Source organism: Belonocnema kinseyi, chromosome 1 (genome assembly GCF_010883055.1).
Source record: "Belonocnema kinseyi isolate 2016_QV_RU_SX_M_011 chromosome 1, B_treatae_v1, whole genome shotgun sequence".
NCBI lineage: Eukaryota > Metazoa > Arthropoda > Insecta > Hymenoptera > Cynipidae > Belonocnema > Belonocnema kinseyi.
Window position 1 is genome coordinate 160936742 of NC_046657.1, and position 12200 is coordinate 160948941.

A 12200-nucleotide genomic window follows, 5' to 3' on the forward strand; every position below is an offset into this window, starting at 1 on the left:
CCGAAATCATCAATAAAATCCACGATATGGTGTTGAAGGATAGAAGATTAAAAGTGCGTGAGTTAGCTGAGGCCACAAGGATATCTATAGGTGCAGTTGATTTAGCCCCCAGTGACTTTTTCTTATTTCCAAACTTGAAAAAATGACTCGGTGGACAGAGATTTCCAGACTTATAAGACTTACTTAAGACAGACTTATAATTTCTAAGGACTTATTGAACTACCCTCGTATGTACATATACGTGAGGTGCATATATTGGGCTCGTGGTGCCCAAGATTTGAATGTAGTTAGTGCGTGAGCATTTTACCGTTTTTACTCCTTTAACAAACAAAAAAGAGTAAATGGTTCGAGCCAATAAAATTCAACGTTCAACTTGTTTTTATTTAAAAATGTCGATTAACCTCCTTAAAAAATTCAAAAAAAGAGATTCCTCAAAAACGACCCAACCGATGTTTTCCTTTTTGGCCTCAAAATAATCGAAGAGCAACCCAGAAGTATATTCAGAAAAAACTGGCATATGCAAGCCCATTTGGGTTGAAGTCGGTCGCAGCTCACCGCGGTATACGAATATACCCTGCATGAAACTGTGAGTTTTTCTTAATTTCCTACTATTTCCCTAGCCTAGGGGAAATATAACGTCCTGTAGATTGATTTGGACGTCAAATTCAAATTCAGCTACTCAATAAACATAAAGGTTCATATCACCTTACTATTGTATGAATATTACATTAGCAGATCCCAGAATTCTCTTGATCTTACGTTTTTCCCCTAGGCTAGGGGAAAAATCTAACACCTAGAGGAATTTATCAGGTCGGATTTGGTCCCAGCGGTTTAAAATAAATAAAAGTGCATTTATCAGCTGTCGAGTACAGATATTCTGCTATTTTACAATTATCACCGCCGCAGATTCCAGAATTCCCTAGATTCTTTACTTTTCCCTTGGGCTAGGGGAAAATATTACCGTTATATCTCAATTCTGAGGTCGGATTCGCATTCAGCGGCTCAAAATACAGAAGTATACAGTAGTCATGTACACAGTTCAGGCACCTTTTTTTGTGAGCCTGTGTTACAGATCTACTATAACCTTGACAATTGTCATTTATAGTTAAAAAATAAATATTTCTTAAAGCAGATTGAAGTTAGGAAAAAGTAATATTCACAAATTAAATAATAAAGCCGCAGTTGAAATAATTAGTTGTTTAAATGAAATAATTTGCAAAATAAGTAAGAAAAATTTGCAATTTTTTAATGTAAATATGCAATTAGAGGAAAAACATTTTAAAGAAGTTATTTGCGATAATTCGCATTCAAAATAAAATAAAGGAAACATTTTTAATGTATAAAATTTATGATAACTGCGCATTTATTTTTAGTTTCCTTTGCCGAACATAAAAGGTTTTCTAATTTTCTATGGAGAAAATTGGAAATAAGTAGATTAAAAATTGGAAGAACGTCGTTACTATATTATGCTTTGTAAATTTCACAGCTTTTTCTAGGGATTCTAAAAACTTTTTTTGTATAAATAGAATGACTTAATTATTTATTAATATATTCCAATAAACTTAGTAATTTCATAGTTTAATATTCACAATAGTAATTTATAAAATAGTGACGCTATATGCTGGCTTGCTATTGTCTTATTGTAGAATAAATATTATAATATAAAATTTTACATACCGATAGTTTCTCCCTAAATCTGTTACAATACTTTTTATTTGTATTGTGCCTTCGGCAGTATAAGTTTTTAGGTTTGGTGTAGTTTAAGTAGTATGAAAATCGCTTTGTTTACATGTATTCCATTTTCAAAACATTTTAATTTAAATTTTTTAAATAAAAAATGCCCTTCCAAAGTTTAGTATTTATTTTTCTTGAACAGAGCCATTTTTCGTAAAACTGTTCTTAGTTTTTTTTTAATAATCGAAAACAAAACGACAATAGCAGTATAGCTCAGGGTTAGCATCTTCGAATTTTGCTGCGTGACCAACGACTGTCAAGCGCTCAATGAAAATAGGGCAATCATGAGTGTGCAAGGCTGCCGTAATAAATTTTAAAATATTTTCAATTTTTATATAGTTGCTCAATGATCAAAGTAGCTTTGTTCCTTCTTTTCAAATTCGTCCGTCATGATGACGGTGTTGTTGAAGTTGTTGAGCAGGTGAACCAATTTTTAAGTACAGTCAAACCTTGATTTAGTGATCATCAATTTAATGTTACCGAGAATTGACGCCACAGCGCGAGGATTGGTGAGATGAGCTTTCGGGTATTGCGTTGGTCACTCATGTGTGACAAACCCGCAGCTTTCTATAAGGTGCTGCGCCCTAACGGCCTACCTGTGTAAATGCGTCATGAGGTTTCGACAGTCCCTCGTAGCGGAAGACACGCATGAATAAGCACCATGGCGACCTTGCTTTTACCAGCAGTAAGGCTCTGATGTCTACTAAAGCCGATGGGACTGTTCGGATTATTTCGTGCGATAAAATTAGCTTGTCACAGACAACGGCGCCTTTAGACGCGCGACAATGTGTTCTGAAGTAGCATCGCAATACTAAATTACGCAATACTAAACTACGCAATGCTAAATTGTGATTTAAATTTCTTCTGAATTGGTGGCGCTGCCGTAACTACCTAACAAGCTCTGCGATTTTACAAAGAAAGCAAAGGAGAAGAAAAGATCAAGTATTGGGGAAAGAGAGAGAGAGAGCGAGAGTAAAAAGACAGGCCTAATCAAGTTTAGACATCGGAGTCCCGCTGCAGTTTTTCGAAACTCAAACTGTCAAGTGTTGACGTGAGAAAAGTGAAAACAGTGTTTTTCTTGAACATTATATCTAATATTTATTTTTAAAAATATTTCTTGTCAAATAAATTTCTTGCAAATCTAACCATAAAACTGCGAAATGCACATTATGTGCTCTATACGCAAAAGTGCGTAGTTCGCACATAAATTGCTGACGTGCGGTGACTTGGTGAAAATTTTAACGTGTTTGTGGATACTGCTGTCATCGTCGTCACCATAAAAAAGTGTAGTCAAAAATTGTTCTGTGAAATTTTACCTTGTGTAAGATTTATATATTTTAATCAAATTCTCAGTAATTGTTATTCAAAGCGAAAGAAAAAATATGGAAAACGCCAAATAACTTATTTTAGAGAAACAATTACATATTTAACTATTTTTCCAAGCAACGCATAGATTCTATTACGAATTTTCTTATATCTAACAATGCAATGCCGCTATTTTCTTCAATTTTATAAAGAATACGTTTCACAAAGTATCCTCAAATATATTTAATTGTAATTTCTATTTTTTTAATTTAAAAAGATTTTTCAAATTATCGCTGCAGGCCTTTAACAATGTATTTAGCCTGGATCTTTTCTTGATTTTTTAATTATGAGCTTTTAATATTTGTAAATATTTATAATTGAGAACCCTCGGCGAGCTATAGGTCGTTAACTAGCAATATATTTCATAATTACAAAGACTATATCTCCCAGAGATTTTTGCAATAGGATTTTTTTAAGATAAAAAAGAACGTTTTAATAAACTTTAATTATCTTGGCTTTAGTTTCTTCTTTATAACTAAACTAAATGTAATATTTTCTACACTCTATCTTTTGTTAATAGAGAGTCAAATCTCTGACATACCATGATAAAAATATTAATAATTTAGTCTTATTGTTTTGAAATACTTATTTTCATTATAACAGTGCTGGATTAATTATGATATAAGTATTTACGATTATGCATATTTACTTCATAACTTGAACTTTTATCAGACCTTTTAGTTCCTTCTGGATCAAAGGAAAGAAATAATAGGAAACTTTTTTTTGTGGAAACGTACTTCATTAAAAATTATTTTTGACCTTTTACCATGAAGTAGAATTTCCAAAGAAAATAAAATATATCACTACAAGTAATTTTTCAATAAATGATGTACTTATTCAAAAGTGTCCTATCATTTCAGTAGTGTCATTAGAAAAGAAATATGAAAAATATTAAGCAATTTGAATTTGTCGCGAAAATTTTGCAAAGGTTAATCAATAAAAAGTTAATCAATGATCTGCACAGTTTCGTTTCCACATATCTGCATTGTGCTTCACCCCCGTGGCGTGGCCAGCGTGTCTGAATCTTGGCTAGCTTTCTACAGTACCGATATTTCCGGCGAAAGGTATCAAGATTACAGCTTCCTGCAAAAAATATCCAAGAAACAATTTTTTAGCGATCCTAGTGACGAATAAAGGAAACTATTACCTCTTTCCAAGATTTGGTTTTTGTCGACAATTTAGAATGCAAGGCAAAGATTAGAGTCCTTAAATTCCCTAGAATTCCAGCCCGAGTGATATAACCAATAATTTAGCAGAATTTGCCTGAATTTCAAAGAATTAAGAAATTAAAAAAATATGTTTATTGTTTAAGTCGTTTGAACAGTTAAATACAAGTGATTATTGACTAGCTTCGAGGCATATTCAAAGAATGCAAAATATGAAAAACAGTAGTTTGTTAATTAATTGAGACTGGTGGACTCAAGTTCTAAACCTCAACATTCAATTGTCTCACATTACTAAATAAATACTAGCATTAAATAATTAATAAGCACGATTCACTACTAGTTTTTTTTTAATATTTAGGGTGTCCGCTGGACCAGGGAAACTGGGAAATGACCGGAAATTTCATAAGACCGGAAAAAAACCGGGAAATGACCGACAATTTACTTTTTGACCAGGTATTTTACCAATTTTTAGAAAAAAGTCCTTCCAACTTTGATTTTAACCGTTTTTTAAATAATTAGTTTAATGCTTATCTTTTTCAATTGTGTTGTTCTTCAGTTTAGGATCCGCAATTTGATAATCATTTAATTTAAAAAAAGTCCAGTTTAGATTTCTAATTTTTAAGAGTATATTTCAATTTAAAGACTTAAACAAGAAAAAATTAGATGCGTTTAATATTAAAGATTTTGATGAAAACATTTTTAGCTGATCAACTATGAATATAAATTAATACATTTTAAAATAAAATATCGGCGCATTTTAAGGTTTTTAAAACTATATATAAGAAAAATAATTTAATTTTTTATTGGAACAGGGTGTTTTCAATTTTTTACAAATTTATAGTTGGAACTGGAATGTATACAGTATAATAATAAATCTGACATGGAAACGGGAATTTTCATATCTTAAAAAATTACGAGCTGGTACTGGAAATTTTTAAAAAGGAATAAAATTCTTTTACCAATTTATAGTTGAAACTGGAATGGTATTAATATGAATTGGAACAGGAACTTTTTTCAAATACTTCTAACTCTGAGTTTAAGCAGGAATTTTCAAATTATAACCAATTCTGAGTTGAAACTGGCATTTATCCAAAAAAATTGATATTTTTCTTGAAGCAGGGAATTAAAAATTTTAAATCAATTCTGAGCTGGAACAGAGAATGAGTTCAATCAAAAGAATGAGCTGAAACGGAATATCAATGGAAAAAATTACAATTATGAATTTGAACAGGAAATTTTACAGATAAAACAAGATATTTTCGAAAAAATGTAAATTATAAATTGGAACAAGGAATTTCACCAAAAAATTATAATTCTTAGTTGAAATGGAGAATTTTCGAAAAATATTTAAAATCTTGATTTAAACAGAATTTTTCCAACAGAATTTTATTTCCAAGTTTAAATGAAGAAATTTCTTAAAGAATTAAGATTCTGGATTTGAACGGGGAATTCTTATTGTTTGACTAATTCTGAGCTGGAATTGGAATTTATCCAGCAGAATAAAAATTTTCAATAGAAAATTTAATTTCTTATACAAAATCGTTATTCTCTGTTGAAAAGAGGTATTTGAAAAAAATTAAAATTAGAAATTGGAACAGGCAATTTCACAACAACCAAAAATTATTATTCTAACAATTAGCTGAAATGAAAAATTTTTGAAAGGAATAAAATTTTTTGATTTGAGCAGAGAATTTTACCAAAAGAATTTAAGTTTCGCATTTGAACAGGGAATTTTCAATTTTAAACCAATTCTGAGCTACAATTAAAATTTAAGATTGCTTAAATTGGTATAATGTAAAATTTTTTTTATTATTTGATTGGTTCGTCAATTTAGAGCATTGAAAACGATCACGTGTATTTGTATTTTGGAACTGAATTTGAATCTTTATACTCTACATATTATAACATTTAAAAAATTTTAATTTGCTATTTTAAATGGATTTAATAAAAAATTTGTCCGCTGAAAAGCGTTAGTAGCTTCCATTTTATACGTGTAAATTTTTGAGCATGTTAATACAACATTTTTAAATGAAACAACTTTTAAACTTCAATTTTCATAGTTTGAAATTCAAGAGTTTGACTTTGAGTGCTTTCATTTGCAGTTTAGTTTTTATTACTATGAATGGAACAAGTTTTAGATTTAGTGATTGATCTTGTAAATGTCATTGACCGTGAAAAATGTTTGCGTACTGGGAAAACCCCGGAAAATGACAGGAATTTTTTTTCTTTTATTAAAACAGCCACCCTGATATTTATCTTGGCACCTATCATAGCTTCGCACTTTACGCTAGAAAATTGATTTGATTTCAAAATGTAATTAAACATGTTATTTCAATTACATGCTTAAAAGATAATGCAAATTCTGTGCACATTTTATAAAATTAAAGCTAAATATCTTCAGAACATATTACTTATTATTTAACCCTACAAGTCCACACATATTTGAGCACTTGTCGCGTCCAAACTGGGGTCCAGTGGCCCCCATGGAGCTTAAGGTGTGCCCTATGCCCTACAAAATTATTTTGGTCAATAGCGATAGTCAAAATCTATTTTTGTCGATGTTTTGAGTATCCTAAGAACATAAGTTAAAAAAAAATGTTACATATTTTTCAAACAATGTTTTTCAAAAAGAGTCGGAACAAAAAAAAGAAAAATTAGGGAAATAGAGTTTAATTTTAATTTTTGTTTGTTTTAATTTTTTTCTTAAATTTCTTCTAGGGTTTCAAAGATGAGATGTTGGAAAATTAGGAAAAAATACGCTACTTCAATTCCTTCAAAAAAGTTGAATTATTTGGATGGATGAAAAATGAGAAAATTCAAAGGTACAAAAACGCTATTTTTATATTATGTATCCGAAACATACAAAAAAATTGTTTTAAAAAGTTCAAAAAGGTAAAAAGGAATAATCTATATTGTTTTTTTCTTAAATTGTCATTGTAATAATATTATTCTTGTGCAGACACACAGTCAGTGCAGCGACTCGACCGGTGATCGTCACACATCGCACGTTGACAAGAAGCGCAGGAGACCCGAGTTTTTCGGTCTTCCTCATCTGATTCCTTAGCTCCGAAAAACTCCTCTTCATCCTTATATTTTTCCTGCAACGCATTTTAAATGACGACATGACTTCTCAAGATATATACAGCCATTGCTCCTTTTCTCTAGATTGCACTGTAAAAAAAACTTTTATTTCAAAGCGCACTTCAGGTATTGAATGATATTGAAAAACACATTCTGGGGTAGTACTAAAATGAGACCAGCAAAGAGAACCAAGCTGTGGGTCTTCGATACTGTTTCAAAATCAAAAATTGAACAAAGCTCTCTTTCTACCTCCACACGTCAGAAAAATTGGTCCGGTCGATTTTGGAGTTTTGATACACAACATCGGAGTCCCACTGCAAATTCAGTTTCTTTAGATTAAAAAAAAACAACAAAAAGTTTTCCTATTCAAAAATAGGACACGCAATTAACGAGATCATAAAAAAATTGACCTCTAGTTGTTACAGTATGGATCTTTTCTAAGCATTGAAGGAATTTTTCTTGTCCACAAAAGTATATAACATGCTAGAAATTAGCCTTAAAGTCCACTTTCTTACAGAAATATAGCATACTATTTTTTAAATAATATTTAATGAAAAATTTGCTTTTCACACATAATCTTACACAGGAATAAACCAAATATAATTAAAAAGAAAATTTCACTTACCGTACGAAAAGTTACACTGCGTCCACACAAGGGTCCAACAGCCCCCACTCACGTTTCGTTTCTACCTTGTTTCGCACCTGAGGGCTAACTGACGACGCTAACCAACGCAACCTGTCCTCAGATACCTAAAACGAATTTACGTTGGGTCGAAACATCTGTGTCGACCTTTTTCTAGAAGGGACACTCAAATGAAAATGCGATGGGGTCCAATGGCCCCAGTGTGGACTTGTAGGGTTAATACTTTATCAATCATAAACTATGAGAATTTAATAAATTATATAAATTTTGTACCTCTATTTCAGATTAGCAATATTTGACTATCAATTTGCTTTGTGCCTTTTATCGTTTTTCCACTAATTTTTCATTTTCATTTTCAATGCAATTTTTAATGCTCTTTTTCAGGTAAACAATTTTTCTTAAATATTTTTTTGGTAATTTGTGTCGTTTTTCAAACATTAAATTTTTTATTTCCAATGTTATTTTTCATGAAAAAAATTCATTATTTTTTGTGCAATTAACATTTGAATTTTCGATTTTTAAAAAAATTCCTGGAACGTTGTTGTGGTTATCTTATAGGGCTTTCAAGAAGCAATCTTTTTCTTAAAATTTTATAAATGCTATTATACTGATAATTTTCTTTTTATTGAATAAAGTCATTAGATTAAAGTATTTGTTTTTCTGTGTACTAGGAATAGACGTATATACAATTTTTAAATTTAAAAAAATGGTCCCATCAATTATGGAAATGCCTTAATTTTTAGAAGTTTTATCAAAAATGGCTGGTTAACGAACTCATACTTTTTTTATAACTTAAAAAAGTTTGCCAAAGATTGAACTGATCTGTACGTTTTTTCAAGATTTATCGTGTTTACGGACGGACGGCCAGACGGACAGACGGACGCCATTGTAACGACTTAACATTAGTTCATTATCCCAAAACTTCAATAGTACAAAAATAAAAATCTCATTGAAATCATCTACGTTGCAAGAAATCTGCCATGGTGAAAGTAATCGGTACAATTATCGAAATATAGTGAGCGTAGAACAAATATTTTTCGTAAACTGAGCATAGCACAAATATTTTCGTTGACTGTACTGACAGCGTTTAATGTAACGAATTTGTTTGCAACGCAGATATTTTTGTACTTTTGTATCTTTGGGTTCCTGCAATAACATTCAATGTTTATGTAATCGTGTAAAACTTTAAAGAATTTAGTCCTTTATATATAATAATTTTTACTTTAGTTCATTATTGTACGTTTTTAAAAAATTTTTAATCGTTTTTATTTTTTTTTTATTTTCAAAGCTTTGTACGAAATATTTTTTTTTTTAAATATGTAACTATATCCATAATCGCATCCCTAGAAATATATACATATCCATAAATTATTATTTTCCTCATTATTGTAAAAGTGTAATTAGTTTTCATTTAGTTTTCTATTCTATTGATTTTTTTAACAATTTGATTGATTATTTATTTAAAAAAAATTCAATTTATTTCGACGAAACCCATGTTACCGGAATATGCGCCTTAAAATAAGAAATTTTCAAGACAATATAACAATTTCAAAAATAAAGTTTTTAAAACTTTTGAATCAACTAAAGCTTTTTAAAAACTTTTAACTCTTTTCAAGATCCAAAATATTTCAGTGATTAAAAATCACGGTAAATCAAATGGAATCAAAGTTTAAGGGTTTTCTACGGATATCATTTAAAGTATTCTAAATAATTTCTCAAGATTTTATATGGCCTCTCATAGCACTGTAAAGATTGGAACATTATTAGAGAAATTTTAATAGATATTAAAAATTTCAAAGTCTTATACGTGATTTCAAAAGATTTATAGAAATAAAAAAATTTTTAAGTAGTGTAAAGAACATTGTGTATGTTAAAAGATTTCAAGGAATTTGATCATATTTTAAAGCACTTCGTAGGAGTAGAGACAATTAAAAAATATTTAAAAATGTCTACAGAATTTCAATTGATTACAGATTATTTCAAGGATTTTAAAGAATTTTCACTAATATTCAGAACATTTGAATCAATAACGTTAAATTAATAAAAATACTTTTATTTAATAATAGATTTTCATAAAAAAAGATGAGATATCTGGACAAGGATTTTTGCTATGTATTTCGTCGTATGACTGTTATACGATAAATTATTCCTTAAATCGAATTATATCAACATATTCTCACAGTTTAAATAATGATTAAAGAGAAAGCAAATTTTTATTTATTCAACGTTATCTCTGACGTGTTTTCGATTATTATACATAATTGGAAGGTGAATTAATGCAGAAAAATGATTTTTCTGAGACCTTGGTACACTAATCTCTCGCTGTCAGTCCATTGCCGGGGGTTTAATTAGAGTAGTCTTGGACAGAATTCGGAGTGATCGAAACGTAAAAAGTCAGGGCCGCCTGAACCGTTACCAATAGACATGCATACTATTGCGCAATATACTTGTCTTCATACTCGCGCACTGCGGCCCTTCCTAAACTACTGACGCAGCCGCTCCCACCCTGCTCCCATTAGAAGCTGCAAATGTCGGCAGTTCTAAGAAGGCTGAAAACGGAGTGATTCAGAGCGAGATTTTGGTGTATGGTTAAAATTTAAGATTGACAACCCCGTAAAATCTGATCTAAAGAACTCGAAGCTGCACCTAAAAAATATAAGCTATCTACAGATACTTGCAGATTACGTCAATCATTAATAGAAATTTAAAGAAAATGATTTTTTTCTTCTGGAAAGCCTTTGCGCATCTTGTAGCTATTCAGATTGCTCCGGCGCATCTGAAAATTCCTTCAAAAAAAACTTCTTAAACATTTTTCGATCAACCTGAATGCCAAAATTAGGTTGCAGTACGCTGGTACATGTAGTTCGTTTTTTTTTCTTTGGACCTAATCAAATCTTAAGTAGGGAAATTCTGTACGTTGCTATGGAAATGAGCCCCTTTTTTGGATTTTAATAAATACATTTAGAGGTTCATGTTTTTTGTTTTAAACATGAAACATTCAGCAAATATTTCTGGCTAACGTTTATTTTCCTTAAATAGCATAGCTTTGCCAAATTTTGAGCCAATACATTTCCGACTGTAGCTACAGAGCTTGTCATGCACACGTCGAGTACCTAGGACATATACTATCTAGTAGTCGAACTCGAACGACATACATCCAAAGAAACAATGCGACACTAACAGTGCTCTATTACCATGTCTTCCACTTGTACGGCATTAGCCCTAACACAGTTCCGCAAAATGTTCCTATGCAAATAGAATCAATTATCGAAAATGAGAAGTGTCGAATACACTGTACAATGAAAAAATACTCTACAATTTTTCTTTTACGCACTGAAGGGCTGACATAGTTCGCGTTAACTTCTAGAAACAAACCCTACCCAATAAAGGCCCAATATAGGCACCTTTTTGACGTTCCAAGTGGAAGTATTGACCCTACTTTGCGGCTGTTTATTCTAATAGCTCGTACTTAACCTCTCCTAAAGATATTTTCATTCTATTTTGCTTCTACGAGGGTGGATCAAATATAAACCGGAATTTTAGAAATACTTTTCTTAACCAATCGCAAGCACTCTCACAGTGTAGGTTCTTGTAATGTAGTGTATTAGGAGTGGGTAAAACGCTTGGTGAGCTGTTTGACTCAGTCAATTCGTCAGTACAGCTATGAGTGAGAAACAGGTTCCAGCGTCCGTTGCACAACGGGTTATAAGACGTGCAAGATCAAGTGTCTCTGGCGATAACATTGGTGCAGTTCGTGACCTTATTAAAAGTGACAGACGGTTCACTATTCATGAAATCGCTTTACAGGTGAGCATTAGCTATGGAAGCGCTCAAACAATCATTAAAAATCATTTTGTTTCAAAAAAATCTGTGCCCGATGGGTCCCGAAGTTATTGAACGAAGATCAAAAAAACATCCGACTGCGAATCAGTAAGAGACATCTGAATCGATTTCAGCGGGAGGGAGAGACTTTTTTGAAGCATATCGTGACATGTAATGAAACATGGGTGCATCATTACACTTCCGAGTCCAAGATGGCGAGTAAAGAATGGCGAAGGAAAGACGAAGCCGGTCCTGTGAAAACCAAAACCCGTCTCTCAGCCGGTAAGGTCCTAGCGACCGTCTTTTTCGACTACAGAGGAGTGTTGCTCATTGATTTCCTACATGATCGACGTACGGTTAACGCTGCCTACTACTGCCAGCTGTTGGAG